Consider the following 12584-nt stretch of genomic DNA (forward strand, 5'->3'; position numbering starts at 1 on the left):
CATAAAATGCATGCTAAGTATGATGTCAATTATAGAATTGCATCTCCATACCATCCACAATCTAGTGGTAAAGTAGAACTAAGTAATAGGGAGATTAAATTAGTTTTGCAAAAGACTGTCACTACAAGGATACCCCTTATAAAGCAACAAAATTTTTACAACAGTTTGACTATATGTTGCAAAATTCATACTAGATACGTATATAAGGGTTGGAGCATATGCGTTGTACAGTTACAGCCCATGACCCTTTCATGGTACATATATGAAAAAAAAACAGAGAAAAGGAGAGAGAGACGCACGAGAAACAGAGTCCTGGATTCCCCTCATCTCTCCCAAATCGCCGCCATCCATCGCCTCGTATCCCTCCTCCGACCCACCTCGCCGCCGGCCCTCCCCCTCCGCTCCTCCCACCTCGCAGCTCCAGTGGCTGCCGGATCCGCCCAATCCCAACCCACTCATCCCTCTCGCGTCCCATCTCCCTCTCTTCACGCGGCTCCTTCTGCGCCACCTGCGGCGGTTGACCCAGGCGACGTCCGGCGAACCCCGCCTGAGGCGCCCTCGCACCGCGGCGCCCTCCCATCCGGTTAGATCCGGCGCTCGCGGTCACCAAAGCCCACCCGCGACCCTCCCCCCATGGCTATTAGGGTTTCAGGTGTCGGCTCCGGTGGCCGTCGTCCACCTCCCGTCCGGTGAGTGCATCCCCTCCCCTGGCTTCATCCTCTCTCTCTCCCTTTCTCTAACCTGCTCTTCTCTTCTTCTGTACACGTGCAGGGAGGAACCGCCAGTGGACATCCTTGCAGCTGCTCGGGACAAAGCAGCCATGGAGCTTCCTCCTGCTCCTCTGGCCTCGGGCGAGTTGGTCCACTCCTCCCCTCTGCTCTGGTTCGTAGCACATCAGGACCAGTAGTGGCTTCAAATTAACCCCGAGTTGCATATTCTTTCTAGGGCAACAACATTGTAGGGAACGATTGTCTTTCTAGTAAGCTATTCTGAAGCCCATCTACGTCTTGGAGCAGCAACCAGTGTGTTTGAGGTAATTTGTACAGAAAACACCAGGTATATGGTTAGGAATCAGGTCGGAGTCTAATTACAGTATCTCCCCAAGGCCCCAATCCTTTTCTTTTCCAATCTATAATATTCTACTGTTAAGGTTTTTACAATGCAAAAATCCAACATATGTTCTTTTAGGCTAATTACTAAATAAATCTAACGATAGTCCATGTGGCGGCGGAGGTGTAGCGATGGTAGTTTGAAGCAGATTAGGCGGCCGCAAGCGTCTTTGGCGCCAAGGCTGTTGAGTGAAGGAACTGGTCGTGTGGCGATTCGTTTTCTATTCTCCATCCTTTAAGGTCATAACAGAAGAAAGAACTATGTGTTGGAACCGCAGCGCTCTAGCTACCTCTCCTCTCACTCAAACGGAGGTGGAAGAAGAAGAACAGTGCACACAAGATTTTCCGGCCGGCGCACGAACGCCCCAATCCTTTTCTTCCTTACAATGGCTACATGGCTACACCCGATTCACGCAACCAGCACAAAGGCAGGGGATTTATATCCGGTCTAGCACAGACGCACGCACAGCACTAACCCCGGCCACCACGCACGCACGCCTACCGGCCACCTACCTGCTGACTCCTACATGCATGCACGATCTGTCCGGCCGCGCGCATAGCGCGCCACACTACAAGCACTACACCACCAGCTCAAACAGATTGACTGGCTCCCCGCTACTCCCGCTCAGCTGGACGCGGCCACACACCGGCCTCCGGCTTGAGCCTAGACACACATATGCGGCACACATACGTGCACCTATGCGCCATCCACACACACATGGCTTATTGCCAACACTATGCAATTGACTTGATCACTATTGTTTTATCTAGAAAAAAAATATGTTTTGTACGCGTGTATTGATGAGTACTCCTCTTGACTCGATTGTGTTGCACGGAGTGAAAGGAAAGCATCCAGTTGGGGTGGTCTGCAGCTCTGATCACCTCCAGCAGCACCACATAATCAAAGTTCCAAACAGTAGTGCTGCACTTCTGCCTCCAGCCAGCATTTCACTTTCATGTTTATAGGTGGCTTAACATGATCATTTGATGTGTATCTTATGTAGAAGATTTGAATGATGTACGTGTTTATTTCAGAAAAAATTTCTTAATGACGCCTTGCATATATACAAGACAGATATTCATGTACATTAGCTTTAGTTTTGTTTGTTAACTAGAAACTGTGGTTTCCTTTTTTAACCGAAATCACTAAAGCATGGGATGCATTTGGGGTTTCCAGATAGCTAATATTAGGAGCACACAAGATTTAGACTCCTGCTATGTAATTAAAGGAAATCAGAACATTCACCAATATCTTCTGTATATTTTCTAGCCTTGGGTTCCTGACTTTTTCATACAAATTATAATTTGGAAACTTTATTTATAGGAATGATAAATAGTATGTACAAATGCCTTTACTAAAATTAAATTTACTTTAGCCACATGGAAGCCAACACAATATCACATGTAATATTTCTCAGTTAGTCAAAAGTATGCTTCTTTTAAAATTTATGGTTCTAATATTGTTTTTCTCACATAAATATGTTCCAGTTATATATGGTAAACTAAAACTGTCTAGCCTATGCAGAAGCACGGGTTAATGACTAGTCTAGCTAACTCGGGGATAAATTCATTGAGCCAGATGTAAAGTTGCCAAGGTAGTAACTAGTACACATAGAACATGAGGAATATAGGTTGCTCTTCTTTTATTAAGTACGAATTGATCTTGATGAAGTTTACTTCTTTTGCACTGTTCTAGAGATGCATGAGACACCTGTAACCTTTTTCCCTTGGTTTTGAAGCTACACGCACGAACTCGATGTACGGTGACTCCATGGAGCAAGTCGAGTTCGTGGAGCAAGTCATGGACGATGCCATGGAAGGTATACTCTCTCCCTCTCCCTACCGTGGTACTGCTCATTGTGTCCACGACCATTGAGCCATGCTAGGTTCTATGCTGCTGTCCATGCCAATTTATAGCATTTGGGGTGTAGGTTTCAGTGGATTTATTTAGCAATAAATAATTCTGTTGGTTCACACAAAACAGTTTGACTGTAGGTGTACAGAATTAGCAATGGATCTCTAGGCTGGTGATGACTATGTAAATTTGTTTCAGTGGATCTGGGGCTGTAGTTTTGTTCCAAAGCGTGGTGAGCACCTTTAGGTTTGTTTGTTTCCTGTTGGATGACTGAAACCAACTAGAGCTAAATGTTTTGGTTCAGTTTCAGATGACTAAAACCGTTTTGGCTCAGTTTGCTAACTAAATGGAGAAGAGAAAAGAAGTGGTACTGTCACTCACAATTGCCCTTGAATGCACATCAGCACTTAGGCTACTCTCCATATAATTTTATTAAGCCATGTTTTTCTGCAGGCTGTGTCATATATTGTGGCGTCCTGATTAGTCATCAATGACAACTAACACTCATGCCGGTATCTTTTCACAATCATAATAGGGACGTAGCTCTTGCTATAGTTGTAAGTTGTGATCCTAAATTTAAACATGATGATGCTAAAATGACAAATGAATTCTTGGTAGTGCATGTCGATATGGCACTTGTGAAAACTGAAGATTTGGTACGGAGTCGCGAAAGCTGCAATACTCTCGATAATGCAGAAAAAAAAGATTGCATGGCCTTCAACCTTTGTACGTGCCTAATATCCTGCTGCCTCTATCACTACATTCATCATGTCAATGCATTGTGTATTAACAGTTCATTTTGTTATTTTCTTTGTAGATTCAAAAGATATATGGATGATTATAATGGTGCGTGGCAAGTATATTGCAATGACGATGATGTTCCGGTTCATGATGATAATGATGTTCCGGTCCATGATGATGATGATGGATGCTATCAGTTTTAGTTAAGTTGTAGGGATGATGTTTCTGTCGGATGGTGTTCCCCGGTTAAGTTTAGTTAAGTTGTAGGGATGTTGAAGGATGCTTTCTATTTAAGTTTCGCTGTCAAGAAAATATTTAGGTTATGCATCACATTTCGATGATGTTTCCCTTGTAATATCAACCATTGTAATCCAACAGCTTTATCCAATATATGATTTCTTTCTCTAATGAGTATATTCTTTTATTTTTTTTCCACACTTCATATACATAATTATCACTGTTATGTTGAGCATTAATTTAATTGTTATATAATTTACGTTATATATGTAACAACACATGAAGCGTTGAAAATTCCTAGTTGCCAGAAATGAGATTTGGATTCGTGTACGTTAAGCACCAACATATAAAACTGTTGTAAAGGTCGGCTTTATGTGTTGTACTCTTGCAACGGCTCCTTTTACAAACGGCGGTATAAGCGTTGCATTATGCGCTAGCAACACTGGCTACGCATCCCAAACCGTTGGTAAAGACAATTACAACGCATATTTGGACTTATAGATACGGAAAAATGCGTTGCTATTGGTGGGGTATTGTTGTAGTGTGTTAATAGATCTAGAAAGAATTGGTCCAAAAAACTTGATGATGCATTATGGGCCTATAGAACTGCATATAAAAATCCTATGGGTATGTCTCCATATAAAATGGTTTATGGAAAAGTATGTCACTTACCTCTCGAACTAGAGCATAAGGCATATTGGGCCATTAAAGAGCTCAATTATGATTTCAAACTTGCCGGTGAGAAGAGACTATCTGACATTAGCTCACTTGATGAATGGAGAACCCAGGCCTATGCGAATGCCAAACTGTTTAAAGAAAAAGTTAAAAGATGGCATGACAAAAGGATACAAAAGCGTGAGTTTAATGTAGGTGATTATGTTTTGCTATACAACTCGCGTCTAAATTTTTTTGTAGGAAAACTCCTCTCTAAATGGGAAGGTCCTTACGTTATCGAGGAGGTTTATCGTTCTGGTGCCATAAAAATTAGCAACTTCGAAGGCACAAATCCGAAGGTGGTGAACGGTCAAAGAATCAAACATTATATCTCAGGTAACCCAATAAATGTTGAAACTAATGTTATTGAAACCCCCAGAGGAATACATAAGGGACACTTTCGAGAACGTTTCAGACTCCGAAAATGAATAGGTATGTGGTACGGTAAGTAAACCGACTCCAAAACAATTATAATAGCAATTTTTCTCCGTTTTGGAATATTTAAGAAAATAGAAAAATAAGAAGTAGTCGAAAGAGGACACGAGGCATCCACGAGGGTGGAGGGCGGGCCCTACCCCCTGGGCGCGCCCCCTGCCTCGTGGGCACCTCGTGGGCTCTCCGGACTCCGTTTTCTTGCATGATACTTCTTTTGGTCGGTAAAAATTCATTATATAATCTCCCGAAGGTTTTGACCACCGTACCACGCAAATATCTTCTGTTTTTGTTTCGAGCTATTTTCTGCCAGAGTTGTCAAAGTCAGGCATCATGTCGCCCCCCTCCTCCAACAATGAGGGCAACGATGCTTGGCTAATGAAGATAGAGCTGAGGAGAGAAGAACCCGGGGAGATCAACAAGGATGATAGGATCTAGGAGGCCACGGAGGATCAAGCTCCGGCAGCAGAAGAAGAAGACACCCTTCAACCTCATTACAATCTTCTTACCCCAACTGAGATTGAAGCTTTCAAGATGATTGAGTTGGCTCGCATACAAAACAAGTATCTCACACGTGAAAATATTTTGTTTTGACCAGAAACAGTAGGAGTACCTCCCACTGTAGTATATATTAATATAAGTTAGTGGTTATGTACATTGTAATTACAATCCATCCCCCTTTTGGGGGTGGGATGCAGGAGCTAGTTTACAGGGATGCAAGGATGAGTTGAATGTATTGTTTGTGTTCGTCCCTAACCCTATGAATGAGCAGGGAAAAATCAGCCTTAAGTCTATCCAACCAGGATGTTTTGGAGGGTATGATCCTTCTAAAGTGCTTGTTATTGCGCTCCTTCCATATACTCCAGGCGGCCAACAAAAATAGTTCCATAAAGAGTGGCCTATTCCAGTCCTCTTTTGCTTTGGAGATGTTGTGTAATCTTGTGTTGCCCGGAAGCCAAGAAAGACCAAGGTGGGACCAGTAATCAGAGCTGAAGTGGCACTCGAAGAAGAGATGTTCCAATGTCTCTTCAATTGGTAATCCACAAAGAATGCAGTCGTGAACATCTCCAATATTGTAATGTCGTCGTTTGAGCATATTCTTGGTGTTGAGACGGTCAGAAAGTAACAGCCACCCGAAGACTTTGATTTTCATGGTTGACTTAGATTTCCAAATCCATCCGAAAGCTTCGTGTGCTTGAATTTCTCTGAAGTAGAATGTATAGTATTGTTTTGCAGTGAAGAGGCTGGTGTCCCAAATATATGTCCACCGGTCAAGCTCATTGGAGAGCTGCACCTCCATAACCTCCAATTGTAGCTGTCTCAGTTCTGCATGCGTGAAAATATTTTGTTGAAGGAGCATATCACCGCACTCAAGGGCATTATCCGCAAATTGGAGGATCTCCTACGCTCGATGTGCGACACTACATCATCAACAACTCCTTCATCACCACCTCCGAGGAAGGAGACATAATCACATGGGTATGGGCACTCCCCTTGGCAACTGCCAAGCTTGGGGGAGGTGCCCCGGTATCGTGTCACCATCACACTCCTATCTTTACCATTTTTCTTAGTTCGATCCTTTTGGTAATATCTTGATCTAGTGGAATAAAGTTTTAGTATGATCTAGTTTTGAGTTTTGCTTTATGATCCCTCTATGTAATCGAGTCCATGAGCTATATATAATAAAGTTTAGTTTTGAGTCAAGGGCTTGATTATCTTGCTATGATCTTGAGGGAATAAAAGAAAGAATAAAAAGAATTAAAGAGATCATATTGATCTTATAGAGAGTAATGACTTCACATATAAAAGAGTATGATGAATAAAAGTTGTTGAGAGTTGACAAACATAGTTTTGGTCAGCATTGCAATTAATAGGAAGTAATAAAGAAAGAGAGGTTTTCACATATAAATATACTATCTTGGACATCTTTTATGATTGTGAGCACTCATTAAAATATGACATGCTAAAAAGTTGATGTTGGACAAGGAAGACTACGTAATGGGTTATGTTTTCTTATATCCGAAATAAAGTATATCGTCATGGATCATCCAACATGTTGAGCTTGCCTTTCCCCCTCATGCTAGCCCAATTCTCTGCACCAAGTAGAGATACTACTTGTGCTTTCGAATATCCTTAAACCAAGTTTTTCCATGAGTGTCCACCATACCTACCTATGGATTGAGTAAAATCCTTCAAGTAAGTTGTCATTGTTGCAAGCAATAAAAATTGCTCTCCAAATATGTATGATCTATTAGTGTGGAGAAAATAAGCTTTATACGATCTTGTGATGTGGAAGAAATAAAAGCGACGGACTGCATAATAAAGGTCCCTATCAGAAGTTGCAATATAAAGTGACGTTCTTTCGCATTAAGATTTTATGCATCAAACCATAAAAGCACATGACAACTGTTGGAAATATGCCCTAGAGGCAATAATAAAATGGTTATTATTATATTTCCTTGTTCATGATAATTGTCTATTGTTCATGCTATAATTGTGTTATCCGGAAATCGTAATACATGTGTGAATACATAGACCACAACATGTCCCTAGTGAGCCTCTAGTTGACTAGCTCGTTGATCAACAGATAGTCATGGTTTCCTGACTACGGACATTGGATGTCATTGATAACGGGATCACATCATTAGGAGAATGATGTGATGGACAAGACCCAATCCTAAGCATAGCACAAGATCGTGTAGTTCGTTTGCTAGAGCTTTTCCAAATGTCAAGTATCATTTCCTTAGACCATGAGATTGTGCAACTCCCGGATACCATAGGAGTGCTTTGGGTGTGCCAAACGTCACAACGTAACTGGGTGGCTATAAAGGTGCACTACGGGTATCTCCGAAAGTGTCTGTTGGGTTGGCACGAATCAAGACTGGGATTTGTCACTCCGTATGACGGAGAGGTATCTCTGGGCCCACTCGGTAATGCATCATCATAATGAGCTCAATGTGACCAAGTGTTTGGTCACGGGATCATGCATTACGGTACGAGTAAAGTGACTTGCCGGTAACGAGATTGAACAAGGTATTGGGATACCGACGATCGAATCTCGGGCAAGTAATGTACCGATTGACAAAGGGAATTGTATACGGGATTGATTGAATCCTCGACATCGTGGTTCATCCGATGAGATCATCGTGGAACATGTGGGAGCCAACATGGGTATCCAGATCCCGCTGTTGGTTATTGACCGGAGAGTCGTCTCGGTCATGTCTGCATGTCTCCCGAACCCGTAGGGTCTACACACTTAAGGTTCGGTGACGCTAGAGTGGTAGAGATATTAGTATGCGGTTAACCGAAAGTTGTTCGGAGACCCGGATGAGATCCCGGACGTCATGAGGAGTTCCGGAATGGACCGGAGGTAAAGATTTTTATATGGGAAGTCCTATTTTGGCCACCGGAAAATGTTCGGGATTTTTCGGTATTGTACCAGGAAGGTTCTAGAAGGTTCCGAAGTGGGGCCCACCTGCATGGGGGGGCCCACATGAACGTGGGTAGGGGGGGCAAGGCCCCACACCCCTGGTCAAGGCGCACCAAGATCCCACCTTAGAAGGAATAAGATCATATCCCGAAGGGATAAGATCAAGATCCCTAAAAAAGGGGGATAACAATCGGTGGGGAAGGGAAATGATGGGATTTCTTTCCCCCACCTTTGCCAACGCCCCAATGGACTTGGAGGGCAAGAAACCAGCCCCCTCCACCCCTATATATAGTGGGGAGGCGCATGGGAGCAGCACCCCAAGCCCCTGGCGCCTCCCTCTCCCTCCCGTGACACCTCTCCCCCCCGCTGAGCTTGGCGAAGCCCTACCAAGATCCCCGCTGCTTCCACCACCACGCCGTCGTGCTGCTGGATCTCCATCAACCTCTCCCTCCCCATGCTGGATCGAGAAGGAGGAGACGTCGTCCCCAACCGTACGTGTGTTGAACGCGGAGGTGCCGTCCGTTCGGCGCTCGGTCATCGGTGATTTGGATCACGACGAGTACGACTCCATCAACCCCGTTCACTTGAACGCTTCCGCTCGCGATCTACAAGGGTATGTAGATGCACTCTTTTCCCTCTCATTGCTAGAAGACTCCATAGATTGTTCTTGGTGATGCGTAGAAATTTTTTAATTTCTGCAACGATCTCCAATAGTGGTATCAGAGCTAGGTCTATGCGTAGTTTCTATGCACGAGTAGAACACAAACTTGTTGTGGGCGTAGATGTTGTCAATTTTCTTGCCACTACTAGTCTTATCTTGTTTCGGCGGCATCATGGGATGAAGCGGCCCGGACTGACCTTACACGTACGCTTACGTGAGACAGGTTCCACCGACTGACATGCACTAGTTGCATAAGGTGGCTAGCGGGTGTCTGTCTCTCCCACTTTAGTCGGATCGGATTCGATGAAAAGGGTCCTTATGAAGGGTAAATAGAAGTTGGCATATCACGTTGTGGTTTTACGTAGGTAAGAAACGTTCTTGCTAGAAACCTATAGAAGCCATGTAAAAACATGCAACAACAATTAGAGGACGTCTAACTTGTTTTTGCAGCATATGCCTTGTGATGTGATATGGCCAAAAGGATGTGATGAATGAAATATATGTGATGTATGAGATTGATCATGTTCTTGTAATAGGAATCACGACTTGCATGTCGATGAGTATGACAACCGGCAGGAGCCATAGGAGTTGTCTTTATTTTTGTATGACCTGCGTGTCATTGATTAACGCCATGTAAATTACTTTACTTTATTGCTAAACACGTTAGCCATAGAAGTAGAAGTAATCGTTGGCGTGACAACTTCATGAAGACACGATGATGGAGATCATGGTGTCATGCCGGTGACGAAGATGATCATGGCGCCCCGAAGATGGAGATCAAAGGAGCAATATGATACTGGCCATATCATGTCACTATTTGATTGCATGTGATGTTTATCATATTTTGCTTCTTATTTGCTTAGTACGACGGTAGTAAGTAAGATGACCCCTTATAATAATTTCAAGAAAGTGTTCCCCCTAACTGTGCGCTGTTGCGAAAGTCCGTTGTTTCGAAGCACCACGTGATGATCGGGTGTGATAGATTCTAACGTTCACATACAACGGGTGTAAGACAGATTTACACATGCAAAACACTTAGGTTGACTTGACGAGCCTAGCATGTACAGACATGGCCTCGGAACACAAGAGACCGAAAGGTCGAACATGAGTCGTATAGAAGATACGATCAACATGAAGATGTTCACCGATGTTGACTAGTCCGTCTCACGTGATGATCGGACATGGCCTAGTTGACTCGGATCATGTTTCACTTAGATGACTAGAAGGATGTCTATCTGAGTGGGAGTTCATTGAATAATTTGATTAGATGAACTTAATTATCATGAACTTAGTCTAAAATCTTTGCAATATGTCTTGTAGATCAAATGGCCCACGCTAATGTTGCCCTCAACTTCAACGCGTTCCTAGAGAAAACCAAACTGAAAGATGATGGCGGCAACTATACGGACTGGGTCCGGAACCTGAGGATCATCCTCATTGCTGCCAAGAAAGATTATGTCCTAGAAGCACCGCTAGGTGACGCACCCATCCCAGAGAACCAAGACGTTATGAACGCTTGGCAGCAGCGTGCTGATGATTACTCCCTCGTTCAGTGCGGCATGCTTTACAGCTTAGAACCGGGGCTCCAAAAGCGTTTTGAGCAACACGGAGCATATGAGATGTTCGAAGAGCTGAAAATGGTTTTCCAAGCTCATGCCCGGGTTGAGAGATATGAAGTCTCCGACAAGTTCTTCAGTTGTAAGATGGAGGAAAATAGTTCTGTCAGTGAGCACATACTCAAAATGTCTGGGTTACACAACCGCTTGACTCAGCTGGGAGTTAATCTCCCGGATGACGCGGTCATTGACAGAATCCTTCAGTCGCTTCCACCGAGCTACAAGAGCTTTGTGATGAACTTCAATATGCAGGGGATGGAAAAGACCATTCCTGAGGTATATTCAATGCTGAAATCAGCGGAGGTGGAGATCAAAAAGGAACATCAAGTGTTGATGGTGAATAAAACCAATAAGTTCAAGAAAGGCAAGGGTAAGAAGAACTTCAAGAAGGACGGCAAGGGAGTTGCCGCGCCCGGTAAGCCAGTTGCCAGGAAGAAGCCAAAGAATGGACCCAAGCCTGAGACTGAGTGCTTTTATTGCAAGGGAAGTGGTCACTGGAAGCGGAACTGCCCCAAGTACTTGGCGGACAAGAAGGCCGGCAACACCAAAGGTATATGTGATATACATGTTATTGATGTGTACCTTACCAGCACTCGTAGTAGCTCCTGGGTATTTGATACCGGTGCGGTTGCTCATATTTGTAACTCAAAGCAGGAGCTGCGGAATAAACGGAGACTGGCAAAGGACGAGGTGACGATGCGCGTCGGGAATGGTTCCAAGGTCGATGTGATCGCCGTCGGCATGCTACCTCTACATTTACCTACGGGATTAGTTTTAAACCTCAATAATTGTTATTTAGTGCCAGCTTTGAGCATGAACATTGTATCAGGATCTCGTTTAATTCGAGATGGCTACTCATTTAAATCCGAGAATAATGGTTGTTCTATTTATATGAGAGATATGTTTTATGGTCATGCCCCGCTGGTTAATGGTTTATTCTTAATGAATCTCGAACGTAGTGTTACACATATTCATAGTGTGAATACCAAAAGATGTTGGTTGATAATGATAGTCCCACATAATTGTGGCACTGCCGTCTTGGTCACATTGGTGTCAAACGCATGAAGAAGCTCCATGCAGATGGACTTTTGGAGTCTCTTGATTACAAATCATTTGACACGTGCGAACCATGCCTCATGGGTAAGATGACCAAGACTCCATTCTCCGGAACAATGGAGCGAGCAACCAACTTATTGGAAATCATACATACTGATGTGTGCGGTCCAATGAGTGTTGAGGCTCGCGGAGGCTATCGTTATGTTCTCACTCTCACTGATGACTTGAGTAGATGTGGGTATGTCTACCTAATGAAACACAAGTCTGAGACCTTTTAAAAGTTCAAGGAATTTCAGAGTGAGGTTGACAATCAACGTGACAGAAAAATAAAGTTCTTACGATCAGATCGTGGAGGGGAATATTTGAGTCACGAATTTGGCACACACTTAAGGAAATGTGGAATAGTTTCACAACTCACGCCGCCTGGAACACCTCAGCGAAATGGTGTGTCCGAACGTCGTAATCACACTCTATTGGATATGGTGCGATCTATGATGTCTCTTACCGTTCTACCGCTCTCATTTTGGGGCTATGCTTTAGAGACTGCCGCATTCACTTTAAATAGGGCTCCATCGAAATCCGTTGAGACGACACCGTATGAATTATGGTTTGGGAAGAAACCTAAGCTGTCGTTTCTAAACGTTTGGGGATGCGATGCTTATGTCAAAAAACTTCAACCTGAAAAGCTCGAACCCAAGTCGAAAAATGCGTCTTCATAGGATACCCTAAGGAA

At 43.7% G+C, this 12584-nt stretch overlaps 1 long non-coding RNA gene across 7 annotated transcripts; it reads left to right on the forward strand.

Moving 5' to 3' along the window:
• Nucleotides 1-286: 286 nt before the first annotated feature.
• On the forward strand, nucleotides 287-4113 carry LOC109780556 (uncharacterized). 7 transcript variants are annotated; one of them, XR_012183902.1, is made up of 10 exons: nucleotides 287-689; nucleotides 772-859; nucleotides 946-1033; nucleotides 2635-2704; nucleotides 2849-2929; nucleotides 3094-3196; nucleotides 3269-3331; nucleotides 3418-3476; nucleotides 3583-3690; nucleotides 3782-4113. It is a non-coding gene; the product is annotated as an uncharacterized lncRNA (long non-coding RNA). The 7 variants fall into 7 exon arrangements; XR_012183900.1 differs by having other exon boundaries at nucleotides 772-855; XR_012183903.1 differs by having other exon boundaries at nucleotides 772-855; nucleotides 3105-3196.
• Nucleotides 4114-12584: the final 8471 nt, after the last annotated feature.

This window comes from Aegilops tauschii, chromosome 5 (assembly GCF_002575655.3).
Source record: "Aegilops tauschii subsp. strangulata cultivar AL8/78 chromosome 5, Aet v6.0, whole genome shotgun sequence".
Taxonomy (NCBI): Eukaryota; Viridiplantae; Streptophyta; class Magnoliopsida; order Poales; family Poaceae; genus Aegilops; species Aegilops tauschii.